This window comes from Crinia signifera, chromosome 5, assembly GCF_055691185.1.
Source record: "Crinia signifera chromosome 5, ASM5569118v1, whole genome shotgun sequence".
NCBI lineage: Eukaryota > Metazoa > Chordata > Amphibia > Anura > Myobatrachidae > Crinia > Crinia signifera.
The window spans coordinates 118,933,714-118,946,477 of NC_139221.1; positions in this window are offsets into that span (position 1 = coordinate 118,933,714).

A 12,764-nucleotide genomic window follows, 5' to 3' on the forward strand; every position below is an offset into this window, starting at 1 on the left:
AAAATGAATTGCATTGTGTTTATATGCAATTCTTAGGATCAGTTATGTGGTAACGGACAGGATTTGCTTCTGTTTGTACACATTTTATTATTGGCAGCCACCAGCACTGGTTTTGCCCATAAATAATTAAACATATATAATTTGAATTGGTCACCCCTGGGAGCCAAGGCACACAGTTTGGGAACCACTGCTCTAAAGCATTGTTGAAGTCTCTGAGTGCCGCCATCAACAAGTATGTATATATATATATATATATATATATATATATCCAAAGGAAAGACCGGCACCCAGGACTTATATTGAGTCCAGAGAGGTAGCTTGCCCTGGTGCCACCCTAAGGGCCTTGCAGCCCCTGAAGACACAATTGAAGAAAGAAGGGCACTCAGGGACTAGATGCTGGTGAACGTAGGACAAATTTATTGCCTGGTGGTCTACGTTTCGGGGTCTCCCCCGTCGTCAGGACAAAACATTATTGTTTTGTCCTGACGACGGGGGAGACCCCGAAAAGTAGACCACCAGGCAATAAATTTGTCCTACGTTCACCAGCATCTAGTCCCTGAGTGCCCTTCTTTCTTCAATTGTGTATATATATATATATATATATATATATATATATATATATATATATATATATATATATAGTAGAGGAAAAGGGCACTCACCATTGAAGTAAAATTTTCAACTGAATTTTATTCCATAGTATCACAAGTAAGCTATATGCATATAGGTATGTCAGCTTACTTGTGATACTATGGAATAATATTCAGTTGAAAATTTTACTTCAATGGTGAGTGCCCTTTTCCTCTACTATATACTTGGATGTTTGGTCATCGGTAGGAGCACCCCCCTATCTACGGATATCTACTTGAGTGCGGACTTTGTGAAAATTTATATATATATATATATATATATATATATATATATACATTTGCATATTTATATGACATATTTTCCAAACATTTTTTATGTAAATATTAATATTTGTTAATAATGTACTATGTATCTGATAAAGGACTTGTTTATTAACTCTATAGGTGCTTGTAAATCTGCGGAACATTTGGGGCAGGATGTACTTTACTTTCAAAGTTTAGCTTCATTTCATATATGTACTAAGCACCAGACGCCTGGTTTCCGATGCATAGGGTAACGACCACAAAACTTAGCTTGACCCTATACAAGCCTATGGGACTCGGAAGTCCAGGGACCGGCAGCCATCCCAAAGGGCAACTCTTATACTCTTGTACTGCACTTTGCGATACTATTTGCATTTGTTAGTACATATGCCTTTAGTGTCAGAAAGTTAAGTGATGGGATGTACCGCCATAATTGGTACATCCCGTCCTTGGTAAAGTCTCTGTTCACCAGCCCATAAAACCTATATCTCTGCACATAATGTATTTCCATATATCTAATTGAGATGTGCAAAGTGTTTTAAAATTCAATGGGGGTATTCAATCCTGGATTCTGACTCTCTGAACATTTTTGACAAGGTCGACTGTATATCGATAGGTGAAATTCAATGTTCTGTCTGGCCACTGTCGAAAAGGGGGCATTTTGGCTAGACCGGACGGGGATTGTCGAGTTCTGTCCTTGAATCCGACAACGATCGTTTTGGACAAAACAGGTCCGACTGGTTTTAAAACTTGGACACATTTTGTCGAATTCTGCCTTCATTCTCTTCGTTGCTGCCAGCAGATCACCATCCGCAGGTTTCTGGTGGATGGCGATCCGGTAGACGGGGACGGGACGTGGACCTGCAAGCGTCTTACATGCTTGAGCGTCCATTGCCAAGAATGGGGCGCGCAAGCGTCTCAACGTGCGCGCACCTTATTCTGGCAAACCGCGCAATCCGGCGGATGACGTTAGATGATGAGATAGCGGACCCATCTGTATATCATATTTTTATTGATATGGGCCCCCACAAGTTTGTTGTCCATGGCCCCCACAGACCTTAATCCGGCCTTGCCCCTCCCGGACCCTTCCAAAAAAGCACGGGTAAAGAGCATCCCCCATATCCACCAATCCTCTCAGCACCACTATTAATACTTTGTTTGCAACAGTTTACCAAAATTAGCTTCTTTGTGTAAGATAATTTACAACCATGCACTAAGCTTCAAAAAGTGATAAAGTGGAGAGTAATAAACAGCCAGCCAATCAGCTCCTACCTGCTATGTTACAGACTGGGTTTGAAAAATGACAGGTAGGAGCTGATTGGCTGGTTGTTTATCGCTCTCCATTTTATCACTTTATGAAGCTTAGTGCATCTGGGCCAACTGATACCCTATTTCTCTCTTTTTTTTTCTTTCAATGAAGAAAAATATTCAATCTTCTTTCTGCATTGGCAAGCTTCATTGCTGGCAAAGGCATTTCAATATAGCTATATATTCAGTAAACCACATTTAACCAATGTATCCAAAATGTACGGTTATTCAATGTATGCCTCTTTGCATTGCTATATTATACTATTCTGTTTGTGTCTCCTTGTCACTGTGGTTATTTCTTTTTCGTCTAGTGCATGAGTGAGGTGTGGACCCAACTTCCCAGGGAAGACTCCTTCCTCCAGTCTCCAGCAGCACAGTATAAAATTCATGACCTTTCTAAATATAGTTGCACAATGACTTCTTGTATTATAAAGAGGAAACAGGCATTTTATGAGCAAAATCATTTCTGCACTGGTTACTAAGACATATTTAAGTTTTATTTATATAAACTAAAACTAATTCTCCTGCAATGTTTGTCTAGAAGCGGAATGAAAAGGGTACAATAGAGTCGGTGAGGCACACCCCATTATATTTATAGACTAGTCAGCTTCCATACACAGTTTCTACATTTTTTTAATATTCCATGAAAAGTTAGAGAATGAATACTACAAAACTTTATACACATATACAATTCAGCTTGAATTAAACAAACAAAACACTACATAAACAATAAATAAAATACATACTTTTATTGCCTTGTAGAAGCATACAAATAAAGGGGCATACAGACATGGTGACCCGTGATCCATGCCGAGCGACGGGCTTAAGCACGATTGCTCAGCACACATCACGTTGCACCTGCGATGTTGTGTGCTGAGTGATTGTGCTGAGCGAGACTTTGCCTATTTTTAATATTTAAAGCCCCGCCATTTAGCAGGAAATCCAGTGCAAGCACTGGCTTTCCTTGTGGGCGATAGTGACACGTGGGACTGCAGGGCATACACACAGAGTGATCAATGCTCCAATTCTAAGCAATTTAGTCATATTGCATGGAAATGGGGCTGAAATTGCCCCATGTGTATGGCCCTTAACATTGTCCTTACTGTATATAGCTGATCTCTCTTAGAGTCCTGTCCATCATCAACTCCAGATGATTACGTATTGAACTCACTTGGGTTCATTTACTACTAGCTTCCCTGCCCGGCATTGCTCAGGATAACCTTGGGGGGGGGGTTATTTCCAAAATTGCTGTCAAAATTTGTCTTATGATGTGCCAAAGGCCCAAGATTGTAATTTGTTAAAACCTCCACCATAATGTTAGAATGTGTTTGCATTGATACTCAATGGCAGCAATTAAATCAGGTGTGGTGCTGTTGTTTGAAACACACCGCTCCTGACTTGGTAGCTTGTGTGTGTTGATGAATTCCACATCCACTACTGAGATTTAGGCTAAGATGCATTTATTTTTTGTGTGTTCAGTGTGTTTGTGTGTTGTATTGTTTTTGTGTGTGTTGTAGTGTATATGTGTTGCGTTGTGTGTATCTGTCCAATGTGTAATTGTGTGAGGTGCGCTACGTATATATGCATTTGTAGTGTGCTGTGTGTATCTATGCAATGTTTAAGTGTGTGTGTTTTGTGTGTTTGCGTGTGTTGAAGTGAATGTGGGTGTGTTGTACTGTGAGTGGTGTGTTATGTGTGTGTGTTGTGTGTATCTGTTCAATGTTTAAGTGTGTGTGTGTTCTGTGTGTTTGTGTGTGTTATACTGTTTTTGTGTGTGTGTTGTAGTGTATGTGGGTGTGTGTTATGTATGTGTGTGTGTGTTGTGTATATCTGTCCAATGTGTAAGTGTGTGAGGTGTGCTTCATATATATATATATATATATATATATATATATAAGACCGAAAAACCCAACCGCGCCTCACGGAGAGAAGGCAGCACCTCTGAGGGGCCCCCTGTTAGACAGGACCCAAAGGTTTAGAGATGGAGAAAAAGGAGTTTCAGAGTGCACCAATTCATTTGCATACACAACAAATTTGTTGAACAAACAATATAGTAGTCCGGAAAAGATTCATATAAAAGTTTATTCAGGAATCTTCCAAATGATGATACAGGCCCAACGCGTTTCGTCAATAGCTTGACTTCATCAGGGGCATTGGAAGTAGAGCAGTACAAAGCAATTTCACACTGTAAAATTATAACAAATCAATATCAATTGTACATAAAAGCAATAAAACATAAAAAAATTAAGAGCATGATGAGGATGGAGGACATAATGTGGAGAGGAGGATAGCGAGGGAACCACTTGAAACCATTGATATCAAGAGATATCTCAGTAACCAAATTACATTTATTTGGCACCCAATTTGTGAGTCATATATAACAGCCAACCTTTGGCGTGAATAGAAGGTATTATTAGGAGGAAAACCACGGTGAAGATTTTCACAAAGAAGTTTCACAAAAGAAGATTCACCAAAGCCCCAATAGGGTAGTTCAAGATAAATCGTACCTATAGATTTTCCATTGTTTAATTTAAAAAAACAAACAGCAGAAGTTTTCATGCGAAAGACAATACTGGAAATGGTCTACGCTGATATCTAAAATGAAATAATTTTTTTTTAAATATAGTATGGAGGTTTGCCTACAGTTGTAGTCAGTGGCGTAACTATGGAGGGTGCAGGGGATGCAATTGCTATGGGGCCCGGGGGCTTGGGGGGCCCCATAGCAATTGCTTCCCTTGCCCCCTCCATAGCAATAAATAAATGCATTAATTCTGTGCGGGTCGGCATCTATACTACCTGGCACACACTGCCAGTGTCCCGGAACGAAGCCGCTAGTGACGGAGCTTGTGGCAGATGGAGGCGGAGCCGCTGACCAGAGGCGGCGGCCACTCAATGAAGGGGAAGAAGGTATAAGTCCGGAAGCTGCAAGGAGCCTCACCGCGGAGGAAAACAAGGAGGCGCGGCTGTTCCGATCTTGTCTGAAGGGGGATGGGGAAGAGCAGCTGCCGCTGCTCGCTTTGGCTGTTCTGCAGAGGCAAGTGGGTGCCGCTGCCCGGAGCCTGTCTTTAGCCGCTCCATCCAAGGTAATGAGGAGAAGCCGCTGCTGCTACCTGGAACCTCTCCACAGAAGAGAACGAGGGGGTGACTGTCCCCCCTCCGGGAGAATGAGACGCAGCTTCTTCCCTGAGCCAGTGCATGCAGGCAAAGTGCCGGTAAATGAGCTGTTTATGACCACTGTCCATCTATGTGGCCTCCCCTACAAACTGTCTAGCTATGCTGTGCCAAACCAATGGATCATCCATTCTTGCTGCCCTAGACCTCCCTTTCTATGCTGCCCCGCATGTCTATCTGTCTGTGCCCAATATGGTGGTCTATGACCCCTTGTCTGACCATCCGTCCGTCTTTCAGTATTTGCCCCATATGGTGCTCTGGACATCCGTCTATTTCCCACCCCTTATGTCTGTCATTCTGTGCCACCATGTGTGCACCCCCCCCCCCCCCCTTTGTCTAACTGTCAGTCTATGCCCCCGGTCCATCCACCTTCTTGTCTATACCCACCCCCCATCAATCTTTTTCATCTTTGCCCAAATATGTTGAACTATCTATGCCCCATATGGTGCTCTCTGCCCGTCCATCCATATACCCATTTATGCCCCATATGGGGCACTATCTGTCTGTACTTGTCCCCGTCCCCAGTCTGTCTGACCCCCCACCACATCTTGTAATGTAACCAGGTAGTGTCTCTCAAGCTCGCTCTACCCCTCTATCTATGTTGTGACTCTCTCTTTATCTCCCTGACACTGTCTGCGTTCTCTTTCCTCCCTGACCTTGTCTCTTTGGGGGTTATTCTAGTTCACTCTTTCTGACAAAATCCTTCTTAGATGGACAAAACCATGTACACTGCAGGTGGGGCAGATGTTATTTGTGCAGAGAGAATTAGATTTGGGTGGAGTTTTACTGCAAAGTGAGATCTATATTGCAGTGTAAAAATAAAGCAGTCATTATTTACCCTGCACAGAAAAAAAATAACTCACCCAAATCTAATTATCTCTGCACATATTATATCTGCCCCCTGCAGTGCACATGGTTTTGTCCATCTAAGAAGGAATTTGTCAGAAAGAGTGAACTCGAATAAGGCCCTTTATCTCCCTCTCTCAGACACTCACTCTCTCTCTCTCCCCGACAGGGTCTCTCCCTCCATCACTGACACTTTCTCTCTCTCTCATATCTATCTATCTATCTATCTATCTATCTATATATATATCCCTGGCATTTTCTATCTCCCTGACCCTCCGTCTTCCCCTGACACTGTGTCTCTCTCCCCCTCTCACCGGCACTCTCTCTTCCACTTTCTCTACCTGCTCTCTCTCTCTGTTGATTTCACCCTCTCTTTCCCTGTCTCTCCCCCTTGTGTACCCTGACATTCTTTTTCTCTCTCACACTGACATCCTCTCTCTCCTTGTCTCTGCCTTTCTCTCCTAGACACTCTCTCTTTTGTTCCCCTCTTACTCTCTCTTTACCTCCCTGCCATTCTCTCACTCCCACTCGAACTCCTCTCTCTCTCTCTCTCTCTCTCCCTGACACCCTCTATCTCCTGCTCCTCATTCTCTCATTCCCTCTTTTCCATGAGCCCCCTCCCTCTCTCACACCTTTGTTCTTTCTCTCTCTCTCTCTCTCTCTCTCTCTCTCTCTCTCTCTCTCTCTCTTTTCCCCCTTACACACTCTTTGCCTTTGTCTCTCACTCCCTAACTTTTTTCTGCACCCCCCCCCGGGGGGGGGGCCCTTTCAAAATTCTGCTATGGGGCCCACATGATTGTAGTTACGCCTCTGGTTGTAGTCCACCGAAATGAATTAAATATAACATACCACTAAAGATCAGCAACAGTGGTAGAGCATGGTAAAATAGCAATACAATGGTCTCCAAAGTTAATCACAGTTTCGGGGGAAGGATAAATAACCCCAATATACAATCTAAAGAAAGAGATGACACAACTACTGATCTATACATAATCACAAGGTATGAGACAGTGAGCAGACTTGTGCAGTGATAAGGTGTACTTACTAGAGCAGTGCAGACCGGAAGTGAACTCCTGAGATCTAAATGCTGAATGAACAACTAGAGGAGATAGGTGTCTTAAGTAGGGGAATAATGCTTACATCACTTCCTGTTCAAACTGAAATGTAGCTTTTAGAAAGCTTATCTAAGCGCTTTAATTACTGCGCTGAGGCATAGCTGATAGTTCAAACGCCACTGTGTAATTCAGTGGGGATCAAAAAGGCCCGTCAAAAGAATGATTAGAGCTGCTAAATCATTTAATCTGGCCGTGTAACGCATGGCTGCAGCGTCATGCGTTCCAAATGGCGGCCATCTTGTTTCCGTATATGAGGGAAACAGCGCCTCCTTCTCTGTGATAAGTGGTGGGCGGATGTCCACTCCTGACGAGTAGAAGGTGGGGCATTACCTCTATGGAGGTGGGGTGTGCACAAATCGGCTATTAACATTTCGTATGGCTGTGGAACGCATGGCTACGACGTCATGCGTTTCAAATGGCGGCCATCTTAACTCCCTATCAAGTAATATATAGCGCTTCCCTTTTTATATGTACTTAAAACAAGTGTGGTAATAACGTAATTCTAATAGGGCAAAACCCTCTATGGAGGTGGGGCCTGCTGATATCATCAGGTGTTGGGTGTTAACATATATCTATGGTCTAAACAACAAAAAAGATATTTTTATAATGAAGTGCATAATAAAACTTATACACAATTATTAAAACTATGATAATATTTGAAAATTTACTTTATAAAGCATACTGCTGAGTGACAGTGTGTCTTAAAGTGACAGCAGTACGTAACTTTGAGACTAAGTATTAAATGAATACCTCTAGAGTGATCAAAAATGTTACTACATGTGGTGCCTAAAATTAAGGTGATAGAGAAAGGGTCTAAACTGTGCATCTGAAGTGATACAATAGCTCACAAATTTATATAATTCATTCGATAGAGCTGTGATTCAATGGAAATCTTATTTGCCTATAATGATATATATGATATTAATATAAAAGGGGACAGACTCTAGGTGTAATGCATATTTTTATGGTGTAGAAACCTACCAGTGCTGGATTAGATGGACTTTAAGTCTACTCTTCATTAATAATTAAGTATGTATAAATATTAGCTCACCATTAACCATTAGGTAAGGTGATCAATTGGCTTTCAATTGATTCGTGAATATGTCACCTTCCAAGTATGATCACTGTCACATTTACAAATTATTCAAGACCCCGCATCCTGTTGGGTCGTGGTAAGGCTGGTGCATAGATCAATTACTCGATCATGCCTCATAACACACTTTGAACATATGTGCAATAGAATACGATGCCCATTGCTCACTACAAGTGAGATGGCTTAATCAAACATATGGCATAAAGTGACATACAGGTTTAACAGCCAAAAATAGTTACTGGTGAAATGACAGTAGAATAAGTGTCAAAGAACGAAAGTAACCTCTATATGGGGGAAGAGAATAATGTGGGTGTGGGGTGAAGAATAAATTGGACTACCCTGTGAAGGGCAGATGACTTAAGATAAGGGGGGATGGAAATGTGGTGAAATGTAAATGGGGGTCTAGAGAAAAGCCACAATGTCTACCCCTTCGTTTAGGCCTTTTGGGGTTAGTGAGTTCATGGAGTATATCCAAAAGCTTTCCTTTTTGATAAGTTCTTTATCTCTATTCCCTCCTCTGGGGTTAGTTAGTACTCGTTCAAGGATAGTGAACTTGAAGTTGTCTTTGGTTACGGTAGAGTTGTGTTTCTCGGTATAATGTCTAGGTACACTATGTATCTTCACTCTATTCCTTATATTCCTGATGTGCTCCTGGATACGTATCTTTGTTTGCCTAATGGTCTTCCCGATGTAGTTTAAGTTGCAGCTGCATGTGATCATGTATACAACATGATCCGAATTGCATGTGACGGCTTCTTTGATGTTATATATTCTACCGTTATCGAAGGTGTGACTAAATTGGTTCTTATCAAGATATTGGCAACAAATACATTTGTTACATACATTATGTCCTCCATCCTCATCATGCTCTTAATTTTTTTATGTTTTATTGCTTTTATGTACAATTTATATTGATTTGTTATAATTTTACAGTGTGAAATTGCTTTGTACTGCTCTACTTCCAATGCCCCTGATGAAGTCAAGCTATTGACGAAACGCGTTGGGCCTGTATCATCATTTGGAAGATTCCTGAATAAACTTTTATATGAATCTTTTCCGGACTACTATATTGTTTGTTCAACAAATTTGTTGTGTATGCAAATGAATTGGCACACTCTGAAACTCCTTTTTCTCCATATATATATATATATATATATATATATATATATATATATATATATATATATATATATATATATAAAGTCGATAGTTCTGGCACTCGCTACAAACTGTCCATAACATGCCTGTTGCCTTCTGCCAAACGGGTATACTCGCTGTAGTCACCCACACAAACACGTATCTGCAGCGGCACTCAACTAAAAAAATGTCACACGGGCAGCCCAATGTATGCCATACCAATGTACGGGCAGCCCAATGTATGGCATACATTGGGCTGCCCGTGTGACGTTTTTTTTAGTCCTGAGTGCTGCTGCAGATAAGTGTATATGTATATATATATATATATATATATATATATATATATATATATTGTTGCCTGACCGTCCTGTATATTCTATATATATATATATATATAGATTCTGTCATTCCGCACTCCCAGCCAACAATGTAACAAGTCGCGGTGCTCCTTTAAGGTAACACAATGTGTCCCAATTTATAGCAGGGTTGGATATTCCAATAAGGGCACTCACCAGTAAATCATGAAAAGTTTTATTCAGGGTACATTACCAATCAGGCATAATAGTCAGTCTACGTTTCGGCCACCAGGTGGCCTTTCTCAAGACAAGTCAGCTTAGACATCCACACAGTACAAGAGTCAAGATAAGGTATCTTGACTCTTGTACTGTGTGGATGTCTAAGCTGACTTGTCTTGAGAAAGGCCACCTGGTGGCCGAAACGTAGACTGACTATTATGCCTGATTGGTAATGTACCCTGAATAAAACTTTTCATGATTTACTGGTGAGTGCCCTTATTGGAATATCCAACCCTGCTATATATATATATATATATATATATATATGTATATATATATATATATATATATGTATATATGTGTGTGTGTGTGTGTAGTGTGCTGTGTGTGCGTATGTGGTGTACTGTGTGTGTGTGGTGTGTACATGTGTGGTATATGTATATCCCCGATTATTCCTAATTGTTTAAAGCCTCCACCATAATGTTAGAATGTGTTTGCATTCATACTCACTGACAGCAATCAGGTGTGGTGTTGTTCCTTCACAGATCTTTTTCCAGATCATCAATGAAGGCAAATTGAACCTTGGTGTTTTTTACATTTCTAAGAGAAATTTTCCAAAAATGGCTTTGAGATGCACACCACTGGGTCCAGAGGTACCTTGTACCGAATTTGGTGACTCTGAGTGCCACGGTGCCTCTGCAATGCGACAGACACGCGCACACACTCTTTTTATTTATTTATTTATTTATTAACAGTTTCTTATATAGCGCAGCATATTCCGTTGCGCTTTACAAAGGGTTCATCTTATTATATGGAAGATGTAAAGGAGCCCATACACGGTCCGTTGTGTACGGCTCCGTTCTGTACTATGCGATGCACGCTCCCGCGCATCACATAGTACGGTACAAAAAGTATGTGCTGCACATACTTTTTGTACTAGGTACACATCGGATCGGATCGCAGTGCATGCACACTGCATGCACTGGGGATGCGATCCGATCCGATGGGTGCTGTTTAAGCACACAACGGATCCTATTAACGGACCGTGTATGGGGGGCTTTAGTTCTATTGAAGATGGGATGCTGCCCACAGCATCCAATCAGAATATATTTTATTATTTGCTTTGCACCTTCTATTAGATAATAGATATAATCTGATTGGTTGCCTATAGCAACATACAATCTTTAATAGAACTCCCATCTTAGCAAATAACCCCATTGTGAGCTGCTGCAGGTGATACTGTATGTAAATCTGTGAGAGATGTTCAAAATATCCCCTAAAAATGCCAGCATCCCTAACATTTGTTACATAAATTCAAATACTATATAAGGTAAACATTACAGCTCATTATAATGCATACAAATGTTTGTTTGCCAATTTAAAGAAATATATTGACAAATTCACTTGGCTCTCAAAGGGTTAATTAACAGGGAAATATTAGACCAGGGCTCCTCAAACTATTTTGCTCTGGGACCCCATTATACAATAAAAATAATGACAGGACCCCAGCAAGTGACTGCAGAAAGGTCATCGCATCACATGTGTAGTCAGCAGACAGCACATACATGGCAGCATTGTGGATGCACAATACGATGTGAGCAGTCTACATAATATACAATTCAACAGACTGTCCAGACTCCTTGAAACACTGACTGAGATTAGAAAAGTCATCAGCCTGATGGTCAGCAACATGGAGTCACGACCCCATGCTGAGAAGGTCTGGACCCACTTTGGGGTCAGGACCCACAGTTTGAGAACCGCTGTATTAGACAATTTAGTATTGTTCCGCTGCAGGACCAGCTGCCTACTTCATGTTTGCATGCAAGGTCTTATCAGCAGACATTTTGAATGTAGAGTGATTGACAGGAAGGGACCATTTGTGGGAGGTAACAGGGAGTGGTGGCAAAAACCTATGTGTGTCATGGCTGTTGCTGGTGCATGTATCTGCCTTCAGCTGTGATCAGGCATGTATTAAAATACGTCACTACTGATATATCCAGTGTATGCAGTTATAGGGCTACCTTAGCAGTCAATGTTCCTTGTCTTTTGCATACAGGCTGCATATGTGTTTGTGATGGCTCAGGTGAGCATCTATCTTCTTTCCTTGGCAACTTCCTTGTAATGATTAGCAATTCCATAGCCAAAAGATTTGCAGCTGGTTAGGCAAGTGTGTACAAATATAAATTAGGTCCTAAATTGCGGGTGCAGCAGAGGTATCCACTCAGATACTTCTCGGAACCCCTGGACGTTCCTCCCATAAAAAAGAACAGGGTTCCTGGAATCAACACCATCTGAAGATGGCATTGGCTCTCAAAGGCAAACTTCTATAACTTTAGCTTGCAGTCTACTAAACGACCTCTAATAATGAATGGGCTATTACCTAAAATATGCAAAAACTATCTTTTCTTTATATGTAATGGGACCATTGATGATGACTAGGTCCTTTAGAAATCAAGAACCAAATGATCACTTCCTTAAGTATATCAAGCTACATCCCATGTGTTTTGCTCTCCTTTACATGCAAGCCACACAGGAATGCTGAAAAGAGGAAATAATCCCTTAGTAGCCAAACCACTCTTCATTTAACATTGAGCACAAAGCAACTGCAATCAACCAAGGCACCTGCCAGATACTATAGACTTAAAGCAGAAACGTGATATGAAGTGTATACGTAATAGTAATGGCA